Genomic DNA, 10,411 nt, shown 5'->3' with positions numbered 1-10,411 from the left:
AATCGAACGTGTACATCCTCCCGAAGTTCCTCTCCACAGAACACTTACTTATTACAAAGGGAAAACAAGTGACTTGCCAGTGGAGAAGCCTGGCACACGCTCCTTAAGGGACCCAAGTGAGTATCATTGGTTATGGGTCAAATTGAAATCCCTCGCCACCTGAGAGGATGCAGTGAGAAAAACACAGCCTTGCTTCTGTGACGTTCCCGCCGAAGGCACCTGACCTTAATCTAATCACGGAGAACTATCAGAAAAAAACTAAACTGAGGGATGTACTACAAAATAATTGCTCTGTAACCTTCAGGATTGCCCAAGTCATGCAATTAAAGGGAAGGGTGAGGAACTGCTCCAGAGTGAAGGAAGCTGAACCCCCAACAACCACGGTAACTTGGGGCTCCGGACAAGCTCCCTTGCTATAAGGGACATTACTAGGGTCATTGGGAAAACTTGACTATGGTGTGAAGATGAAATCTTGGCATCCACCCACCAACGTTAATTTCTCGATTTTGATCCTAGTTACCTGGTTTTGTCAGAGGAAATCTCAGCTGCCTGGAAACACACCCTACTCTGCTCAGAAGTCCCGGAGCGTCTCGGCAACAGCTCACAGTTAGGAAAATAAAATTCTTTGCACTATACTTGGAACCTCCCTGTGAGTTTGAAATTATTGACTGATAATAAGAGCAAGCTTTCCCCGCCCTTGAGGAAACCAGTTTTTCAGCTGTCATTGGTCCTCTCTGTGTTTATTCCAGGTGTGTCTGAAAGGACAGGGGTGGCTATGGCTGGGCTCCTTTTTGGTGGTGGGAACCCGACAGAGTACCACCCCTCAGGGGCACAGGGCTCTTCCCGGGGCCCAAGGGGTTGCCCCAGGCAGATACAAAGCCCAGGGCAGCCCTGAGCTTGAAAGGCAGGGAAGTTTGCGCACTTGCGGGGGTGGGTGGCGGAGAAAACTCCTCGACGTGAGCTTGAGCCCCAGAAAGAGGAGAGTGGTTAAAAACCTGCTTACACCTCCTTTTATCCCTGTAGCAATCCTGGAAGGTTAGCATTAGTCTTCATGGATTAAGCCTCTGTACCAGTTCTCCAGGCATTGTTCTGAATGCTGAGTATAGAACAGTGAACAAGGCAGACAAAGCCCCCTGCCCTCAAGGAACTTACAGCCTGGAAGAGATGCAGTCAGTACATGCAATGAATAAGTAAAAGATACAGGATGCTAGATGGTGATGTGTACTAAGGAGAAAACAAAATAAACAAACAAAACACACAGGACATTAAGGGAGAATAAAAGCTAGGTATTGGACCTGAGCAATGGGAAGAATATCTCTCTGAGAGGTGGAAGTGTTTGTGTGTGTGTGTGTGTGTGTGTGTGTGTGTGTGTGTTTTCAATTTTAGCCTTGCTATATTTGAAATGTCTATTAAACACCTAAGCGTGGTGTCAGAAGTTCAGAGACATGCAGGCCGTAGATGGGATTTTGGGCATCTTCAGTACATAAGCGATTTTAAAGCTACGAATGAGACTACTTAGGCAGGTCCAAGGACTGGCACCTTTGCACAGCTGAGGGGTTGGTGTGTAGACAGGCTGCATCATTTGCCCCAAATCACGTGGAACTGGGATTCAAACCCAGGTCAGACTCACGCCAAGCCCCTATTCAGAGCTGCCATAAAGTTGGCTGCTGTTGCTTGTGTTGACTTGGTCTTGGGCAGGTCACTCGACCTTTCCTCATCTATTAAGGAAGGGGTGGGCAGTGGAGGGGCAAGGATGGTGCAGCGGGCGTAGCAGTGCTCAGGCAGGTGGTGCGGGAGCCGCAGCCAACCAGACAGGTCCCCGGCACCATCCTGGGTATGTCCCCAACCCTCTTCCCCCGCCTCCTACTCGGGCACCTGCTTTCATCAGAACAGCTCTGCCTTCAGGGCAGGGGTGGGGGACGGAGTGTGGGGGAGACACGAGTGCAGAGTCTGAAAGCCAAGATATCACTTAACAATGAGAAGCCACTCGCCACCCAGCCTGGAATTCTGGGCTCAGCAAGACCTGTGGGCCAGCCTGCTGTGGGCACAGGATTCCAGCAAGTAAATCCCTGCCAGCCAGCTGCTGGGTGAACCTGGTATTTGGAGAAGGGGAGTTGGAGAGTGATGCAGGGTTGGTGGGATCAGGTTAGGTCTCTGAGGTGCCCCTGGGCCCTACTGGGGGGACTGGAAGAGACTCTGTGGCCTCAGCCCACACCCTGGCAAGGGTGTGGCTCCCAGGTCAGCTCCGGGCTGGGCTGGCACTCCTGGCACTTCCGGGGCTGGCCTGGGCCCCTTCCGCCAACTCAGTCTTCCTTTAGAGTCGTCACCTTTCCTTCTGTCCGGGATTGGTGGGGTCCCACGGCCTCTGTGGCTTAGCACCTCCACTTGGGGCATCCAGCGGCTTCTCAGTGTAAACGCCAATGGCTCCTGTCACGTGGGGGCTGGGCAGGTGCCTGGCCACACTACTTCCTGTCCCCCATCCCCCCTCCTCTGCCAGCTGGCAGGAGGAGGCCTCCAGCTGGCCACACTCCCTGTGGGGAAGTCGAATTTCCAGTCTCCCCCAGGAGGGCCGCTCTGGGCTGTGGCCTCTTCCCAGCTCAGCCTTGGCCTCCCTTCAGCGTGGCCCCATCTAGGTCCTGAGCTCCAGCTTGGCTCTGCAGAGAGCTCCCGCCACCCTGGGCCTCTCAGCTGAGGCTGGAGGAGCAGCAGTGCAGGGGGCATGGGGGAGGGACAGAACCAGAACCGGGGAGCCAGAGGAACCTGTGTGTGGGTTCGCCCATCTGCCTCCCCGCCCTTCCCCAGCCTGCTCCCTTGCACCCAGAACGCTTGGCCTGGTGCTCGGCACTTAGGGCTAGTGAGTGGGAGTGCCAATGTCTTGGGAGTCTGGGGGCTTTTCAGAGTCAGGGTTTGGGTGTCAGCCTCAGGGGTCACTGTCGGGGTGGACTCTGGAAAGCTTGGAGTGGGGAAGACATTGACGTTTGGGGCTGTGAAGGGCTGCCCGGGCATGGCTGGACTTGGGGCCTAGGCACCGAGACCCAGGGGGATGCACACAGGGCTGTGGTGCCCACTGTGCTCTCCTCCCTTGGGCATCCAGGGAGGAAACAGGGTGGCAAAGGCAGTCTCAGTGGGATGCAATTTGAGTATTTAGAGCCAAACACTATGAAAATCTTGGAAAGAAAGTTTAGCGATAAATCAGAAGCGAATAAAACCAAAGCAATCATTCGTTACTTGTGCTTGCAGAGAGGAACGTGGCAAGGCAATTTCTGACGTCACAGATGACCCGGAAGCTTTTAAAGAGCAGAGGGTGCAGGGCCACGTGCCTGCACCTGCTTTACCGGAAGGGTGGTGAAGGCTCTGTACCCCCAAACCCACCAACCCCACCAGGTGGGCTTCCCCAGGGGGGAGGGGGAGGGCAACGGGAGGAGCTCTGTTTTGTAAGATCTAGACCTCCCTTCACCTCTTGTTAGATACATGCCCTCAGCAAATCACTGGGCCTCAGTTTCCCATCTGTGGAAGGGGTAATAAGCATCATGTCTGCCACCCAAGGTCAAGGAGGAGGGAAAATGGGGTAAGCGCTTGTGTTGGTGCTCGGTGTTCATTGCACCACAGACCTTGTGGTCATCCACGCTCTCCACTGAAGCATCCTTTCTGGTGTGCCTACTCTGTGCCAGGCCCTGGGGGTGGCAGGAACCCATGGCAGACGTGGGTCTCTTCCCGGAATAGAAGTACGGGCCTGTGCTGCCCGCCTCCTCTTCGCATGACCACCCTGGACCTCCGGAAGCCTCAGGCTGTTTACCACCCCTCCCCCACCCAGCCCCCAGGGCCTTTGCACTTGTTGGGCTCGCCTTTCCTAACCACCCCTTTTCCACTCTTCCGGTTGGGGGAGACCTTTAGGCATCTGCCCAGCTTGTGGCCACCTCAACTTCTTGACGTCTGAGCTTTTGACCAGAGTACTGGATAAGGGCTCTGGCTCAAGCCCTGACTGGCTGTCTTAGAGGTCACCTAACCTCTCTGTGCCTCAGCTTCCCTTCGTATAAAATGGGGAAAACGGTCCCCACCTCCTGGGGGTCGTTGTAAGGAGTAAACGAGATAGGGCACCAAAGCTTGAGGACGGTGCCTGGTATCCAGTAAAGGCTGTAATACATGCTACTCTCATCGTTATTTTGTAGACATTATCATCAACTGCAGGATCCAAAGGGCGAGGCTTCGCACTCTCCCAGCAGGGCAGCACCCGGCCCGTGTGAGCCTCTGGGCAACTTCCCCACCAGCCTAAAGCTCCTGGAGGGAGCTGCATTCTTGGTACCGGCACTGCCCAACTAGAGGGAGAAGCTGAAAAACCCGTTTCTCGGAAAGCCCGGCACACAGTAGGTGCTCAAGAAATAGCCGGTTGACACTAGGAAGCCAGTGGCCCGATTAATGCAGGCTCACTCCCCCTCCCTCCCTCCCTCCCACACTAAGCGGTGTAACGCTCAGGCTGCCCACATGGTCTTTAAGGGTGTATCTGCTTCCAATGACACCCATTCCCACAACAAAGAGGCTCGCCTCCGTGGGGCCACCTCCCCTAGGCGCACCCGGGAGGCGCCGTGGGCGAGGAGCCTGCCCATTCCCCAGGGCTGTCCCCGGTGGGTGCAGCTGCGCCAGGGACCGAGCGTCGAAGGCGGCCTCGCGAGCCCCGGGTACGTAGGGTGGCCCGAGATCCGGGTGGCGCCCCAGGGACGCGCGGCGGCACCGCCTCCAGCCGCAATTTAAAGGGCAGCGAGGAGCGGAGGGATCCCTGCCGACTGCTCAACACGGATCCCTCCGCCGCGAGCGAAGCGAAGCAACGACTCACCTCATCCCCTCAAAATTCGCTTTTTGTTCCTCCGCCGCGGGAGCACCCGGCGGGGAACTCATTTCTTTCTCGGGTTTCTCCGCCTCCCCCCACCCCTGGTCCCGTAAAAGCAACAGAGGCGTCCAGAGCGGTACGAGCCGAAGTGGTGTCCCTCCGCCTGGCCGCGGGAACTCCTTTTCGTGTCCTTCCACCGTTCCCGGGCGGCGTCCGAGCGGCTCACCGGGGGCGGCGACGCGTCTGCGGCGCGGACGGTGAGGCTCCGGGGCTATGAGGTGAGGGCGCCCAGGCACCGGAGGCGGCACGCGCGGCGCCAGGACTCAGAACGCGGAGCCCCCAGGCCAGCGGCTGCCTTTTGCACCCCGAGGCCGCGCGAGAGGCGAGGCGAGGTGAGGCCCGTGGCGCGGGGGCGCGGGGGCGCGGTGGGGGCGGGGGGCTCCGGCCGCGGCTGGGACTCATTTCCCGACAGCGGATGGAGCGGGCGGTGCTGCGGCTGGGGCCGCCATCTTGGATTTTACTCTCCATTTTTCTCTGGAATTATTTTTGGTGATTAATATTCTTAGGGGACGGGGAAGTGTCGCCGGGCAGCGCGGGCCCCTCAGCGCAACGGCGGGGCGGCGGGGCCTCGACGCGCCCCAAGGAGGAGCGGGCAGCGCCCGGCGGTGAGCGGGGGGCGGGCGCCGGTGCGGGGGGCGCAGGGGCGGCGGGCTGGGGGCGGGCCGGCGGGAGCGGGGGCGCCGGGCCGGGTGGGGGCCAGGGCCGGGGCCTCGGGGGTGGAGGGACGGTCGGGGGAGGGGCGCGGCGGCGGCGGCGGCGGCGGCGGCGGCCGGGGGGCGCGGGCCCTGCAGTGGGCGCCGCCGCCGGAAGGGAGCGGTAGCGGCCGCCGGGCAGCGCCGGGCCGGCCCGCGGCCGCACGAGGGGAGCAGCCCCGCCGCTCGCGATTGGGGGACTCTGTTTTCCCTTTTCTCCAATGGGCAGCCGTGAATGGTCTCGCCCAATCTGCTCCCTCTGCCGCGCTCAACTTTGGGTTGTTTTTGTTTGGGCTCGAGCCTTCTTTCAGATTTCCTCCCGGGCCCGTCCTCCGCCCCGCTCCGTCCCTCCCCTGACAGCGGCTCCGGCTCCTGGCCGGGGCTTGCCTCCCGGGCCCCCTAAGTTGGCCGGCGTCTCGGGTCCCGAGAAAAGGCGTCGGTCCTCCCAGAGTGACTCGATTCTTTTCACATATCCAAAGGTGATGTATCAGCGTCACCCCTACCTATGAGAGTGGGGGAAACGTTGACAAGATGACAACTCGACCCAACTTGCTGGAATGGTAGAGAAGCACGTTGGACCCAGAGAAACTCACTCCCTCTCTGTTTAGGTTTATTTGACCCCGTGTTAGAGCTCTTTTACTTCCGACCCATTGACTGGGGGAACTTTAAGAATACTGAGGGGGTGAACATGTGTTCTTCGAAGTTAATTTTTCAGAACTTGCCGTATGAAATTCACCCTGGGGGGAAAAGTCTTATCTAGAGTGGTAGGCAGAAGAACTGATTGGTTGTGATTGCGCTTCTTTTCATCAGGACCTTTTTAGATTTAAACCATTTTGATATAAAGTGTAGTTGAACGTGGCTTTATAGGGTCATCAGAGGAAACAGTTGCTAGCTGAAGCTTTTCTTCCTTTAATATTAAGAACACGCCTATAACTTCTGATGATTAGTCATAAAAGCGTAAATATTTTGAAAAGGGAGGGGGCAATCAGTTTAGCCTGAAATAATCGCAGATAATTTGTGCATACTGGGAAGATTACTTAAAGAGTTACTTACTATAGGTACAAGTCTGTAGCCGAATGTTTAGCAACTTCCACCACAGGTGTGGGCCCGTCATCTAAGCATTCTCCTCTTCCTTTCCAAGCCCGGGCCCCAGTGGTTTCCCCTGCCTGGTGCCTTTTGCTCGCACCCTGCCCGGCATTCCTGCATCCCCTCCCCCGGATTGATACTCGCCTTCAGGAAGGCCCAGTGAGAGTGCTACCTCCTGGATAAATCTTCACACCCCTTGCAGACCTCTTACAACACAAGGGCAGGGGCTGACCCACTCAGGAGAAGACACACTTCTGCTTTGTTCCCTGAGCAGTTGTTACATTGTATCATATTTGGTTGTTGACCTTCCCCTCAGCTTTCTTGTGAGCTTGTTATTTATCTCCTCTGCTCAGAGCAGGTACAGAGTAGGTGCTCAGTAGACACTGGATGAAAAATGCTAATTAATAGAGCTTGGTGATTTATACTTAGTTTTTCCTTTTTTTTTTAATATTTATTTATTTATTTGGTTTTGCTGGGTCTTAGTTGCAGCAGGTGGGCTCCTTAGTTGAGGCATGTGAACTCTTAGTTGTGGCGTGCACGTGGGATCTAGTTCCCTGACCAGGGATCGACCCGCAGCCCCCTGCATTGAGAGCGTGGAATCTTAACCACTGTGCCACCAGGAAAGTCCCTATATTTAGTTTTTCAAAATATGTTCATTCTGTTGTTATTGAAAACGTTGTTGTCATTGACACAACAACTTAGTTTGGGTGTGAAAAGAATAATGGGGATACTTACTCTTTAAGAGGAGAGTAGAGTAAGGCTTAATTTTTTATTAGCCCATAAACTTTGAAACCACACTCAAAGTCATTTCCACGTGCCCTCTTGCCATGTTTTCATTTGTCTTCACAGACACACTGAAGTGCTTATGTCTTGAATGCTCCATACCTGAACCAAATACCAGTGGGCAAAATGGGGGGAGGGGAGGATAGGGGTATAGCAGAATATGCATGTGAAGGAAGTGGTAGCAGGTTGTGTGTCTTTTGAGCTTAGAGTTTTGTGGGTGGAGCATGTTGGTTTATAAATTTTCCCTTGGGTCATCTGTATCTGGGATTGAATCTGATTTTTCTTTGAGTGTCAATTTGTGGGCTTATAGGACATGAGCTTGTGGCCTGGTTGTGTTGCAAAGTCATTTGTGTGTGAAGCATCTAAGCAGCTCCCTGTCCACAGGAATGCCCTTCCCACGGCTTATGAGAGCAAATCCTTTCAGATGAATGATGTCAGTTCCATTATTTTCTATTTTTGCCTGCTATATATGAGCTCTACTTTCTCTCCACTCACAAACTCCTTCCCCTTCATGGGCAAGAGTTACACGACTGTGTCAGCCCTAGAACACTAATTGCTGAGTTTTCCACACAATGTTAAAGATAGGGACCATGTGTCCTTGTTCCAGTATGACACACTGTTGGTTCCATAGATACATTGAGTAAATGCAGGAAGAGAGCTTAGGATAGTATCTCAGATAGAGCTCTATGCAATATAAGTTTGTTTTTTTTTTTTTTTGCGGTACGCGGGCCTCTCACTGTCGTGGCCTCTCCCGTTGCGGAGCCGCGCAGGCTCAGCGGCCATGGCTCACGGGCCCAGCTGCTCCGCGGCATGTGGGATCTTCCCGGACCGGGGCACGAACCCGTGTCCCCTGCATCGGCAGGTGGACTCTCAACCACTGCGCCACCAGGGAAGCCCGCAATAGAAGTTTTATGTGTAAGATGTAACTTAATTTTTTAGCCTGATTTTTAGTTACTTTTTATTTTGGGAAAAGTATTTTACTGATGTGTCTTGGTGTAGGAAATGGTTTTAATTGCAATAAAAAGCACAAACTTAAATTTATTACAGGATAAAACTAGCCAATGCACTTTAAATTTCAAGTATTAGGGAGTTCTAACCATTAGAACACAGTGATTTGAAAGTAATTGTTTTCTTGGACAGACTGTCAACTCTGAAATCTTTGAATTGAATCCTGTGGTTTTAAATGTTTCATCTAACAAGCTGAATGGGGAAGGGTCCTAGCGAGCAAATCAGGGGACCCCGGGTCTTAGGAAGGTTTCACAACTTCCTTTAAATTCTTTCTACCAACTCTACATTCCACCCCCCCCCCAAAAAAACCTTCTACAAATCTGTTTTTACTTTAGTTCTTACAATAATCCCTTTTCTTCCCTGTAATTTGGTGTTTCCTAGAAGATTAGAAGTGCTGGTTGAGAGGAAACATCATGCCTGACCAATATCTAACCCTGTGTTTTTCTATTAATGTGATTGGAGTTTGTCCTAGTCAGATTACAGAAAGTCTAAGTAAGTTTTCACTTACAGTTATATCTTATTTTATTCAACAGACACATCCCCAAATTTTAGTCATGCACACCTTATTTTACATGCATTACAGGATTTTGCTATTTTAAAGGTGTGGAATAGAGAGAATCCACCTGTGCATGACAGACTCATCACCTTATTGTTGTAAATCAGCATTTATGTCTAGCTAAAAAAAACAAAAAACACTTTCCTTTTGATCCCCATATTGCTCATAGGCAGTAAGTTAGAGTGGATATATTATCTTTACATAGTTGGTGATGGAACCAGAACCATTTGCATTAATTCTAAAATATTGTCACACAAGGGAAAAAATAAAGTCACTGATTTCCGTAGTCATTTATACTATAAATTATGCCTTGCTTCATGATTTTCCTTCCATCAGATTAAAGGGTTCCTAGGACCACTGGACCACTTTGGTCACTTGCTGCCTCTGGCTCCCACGTCTGCCAGCCAGATTTGAAGCTGACTGGTATCTGTGTGAGACAGAGTCAAACCCTGCACCATCTTCTAAGGTTGATTATAATTAGAACTACAGTTGTACGTGTAATTCTGGGGCTGGATGAAGGTCCGCTGGAGTAAGAATAAGTACCTGTGTTCCAGTCTGCTCCACCTTATTTGTGTAACACACTGACAGGGCAAGCCTTAGTTTCTTCATCTGTAAAATAGCTAAACATTAATCTCTGAGATCACTTCCAATTCTAAATTATACTTTGTCTTTTACACTTGAGCGCCACCCATTTTCTCACTTCTAAGAGCGACTTTAATCATATTTTGCCATCTCTGCAATTGGTTTACATAGTTCATCTGTATATTCCATGTAGTCTTTTCTCCTTGTTTTGAAATATTAAGTTGATGATACAGCTTACATTCATTTGGGTTTTAGAATTTGGAGACTAGGGTCCCAAAAGCCTAATTCTTAAGGTCTATATGGTTCCCACATCTCTGTGGCTCCTGCCTATCAGCTGCATTTCTGCAAGATGTCTTATTTTCTGTATTATAAGAGTACACAAAAGTTAAGTGGAGCTAGGAAGCATTCCCCAGTGATAAGCCTGTTTGTTTGTGGGTGATGCACATGTGACTCAAATATTGAAGTAAACCCCAGACTTAGGCCTGAATGCTAGGGTTGTAGACTCAGCCTTACAACTTAAAGCAGTTTGACTTCAGGAAGGCAACTCCATTCTGAGCTTTAGCCATCTCATTTGTAGTGGTAATACCTGTCTCGCCTCCCTCATAGGGTTGCCAGGCTGGTGAACCCTCAGTCATGTGGGTTAAGGTGCAACAGACACCTAACTTGCACATCTTTATAGGAACGCCGGGTCAGTACATCTCTCATGACACTAGGATTGCCTCTCAGCTTTAAGGCAAAAGATCCCTTCAGTGAAGGGTCATTCTGCTTCCTATTCTGCACTCTTCTGCTCTGTTCATCAGATACTTGGTTTTCACATGC

General features: G+C 52.1%; 1 protein-coding gene across 4 annotated transcripts in view; it reads left to right on the top strand.

The window, feature by feature from the left end:
- The first annotated feature begins 5,064 nt into the window (after window positions 1-5,064).
- Window positions 5,065-10,411, top strand: part of KMT5B (lysine methyltransferase 5B) — a 51,513-nt gene continuing 46,166 nt past the window's right edge. For 3 of the 4 annotated variants that reach the window (XM_082659363.1, XM_082659365.1, XM_082659366.1), the window contains exon 1: window positions 5,353-5,490. The gene's annotated coding sequence lies outside the window, so the exon portion shown is untranslated. Of the gene's footprint in view, window positions 5,218-5,352; window positions 5,491-10,411 lie in introns of those variants that run through there. The other variant, XM_082659362.1, reaches the window with a different exon arrangement.

Source organism: Grampus griseus, assembly GCF_964374135.1.
Source record: "Grampus griseus genome assembly, chromosome: 8".
NCBI lineage: Eukaryota > Metazoa > Chordata > Mammalia > Artiodactyla > Delphinidae > Grampus > Grampus griseus.
The sequence above is the reverse complement of the archived record's forward strand: the minus strand, read 5'-3'. Positions and strand labels throughout refer to the sequence as shown.